Here is a 1,057-nt window from a genome sequence, read left to right as displayed (position 1 = left end):
CCTTCTTGTAAACACATGGTTCGTCTTCGTTCTGTGAGAAATCAAACTTTTTGATTGTCTCATCAAAGCGAAGGTTCCAGCTCCTCGAAGCCTGCTTCAGTCCATAAATGGACCTCTGAAGCTTGCACACCATCCTCGGGTTCTTTGGATCGACAAAACCTTCGGGTTGTGTCATATACACATCCTCGGTCAAGTTTTTGTTAAGGAACGCGGTCTTGACATCCATTTGCCTTATCTCATTGTCGTAATATGCGGCTATGGCAAGTAGGATCCTGATGGACTTCAGCATAACTAGGGGCGAAAACGTCTCATCATAGTCAATACCATGAATTTGACGGAATCCTTTCGCCACAAGTCGTGCCTTATACGTGTGCACGTTGCCATCCATGTCGGTCTTCTTTTTGAAGATCCACTTGCATCCGATGGGTTTTATCCCTTCAGATGCATCAACCAGAGTCCATACTTGGTTGTCTGACATGGATTGCATCTCGGACTTCATAGCCTCGCGCCATTCCTCGGAATCAGGACTCGCTATAGCCTCTAGGTATGTGGTAGGCTCGTCATGTTCTAATAACATGAGTTCCTCATTCCCAGTCACGAGAAATCCGTATCTCACAGGCTCTTGGTTAATCCAGCCTGATCTCCGAGGTTCACTCGTCGAAGGTTGAGTCACAACTGGCAGTGAAACAGGTTGAACATCTTCAACTTGTTCACTTGGCTCAACGTCTACTTGCTGCTCTCGAACTTTCCCAAGTTCGATCCTACTCCCACTGACTCTTTTGGAGACGAACTCTCGCTCCATAAAAGTCGCATTCCTGGCAATGAACACTTTGTTCTCTGCCGGAATGTAGAAGTAGTAACCCTTAGTTTTCTTAGGGTAGCCTACAAATAAACACTTATCAGATTTGGAGGATAACTTATCAGTCATGTGACGCTTCACATAAGTGTCGCAACCCCAAATTCTGACAAACGACAACGTGGGACTCTTCCCCGTCCATATCTCATATGGCGTCGTTTCAGCCGACTTCGTTGGACTCCTGTTCAGTAGGTACGCAGC

The sequence above is a fragment of the Tarenaya hassleriana genome, unplaced genomic scaffold, assembly GCF_000463585.1.
Source record: "Tarenaya hassleriana unplaced genomic scaffold, ASM46358v1 Cleome44, whole genome shotgun sequence".
Taxonomy (NCBI): Eukaryota; Viridiplantae; Streptophyta; class Magnoliopsida; order Brassicales; family Cleomaceae; genus Tarenaya; species Tarenaya hassleriana.
This window is presented reverse-complemented; position numbering follows the sequence as displayed.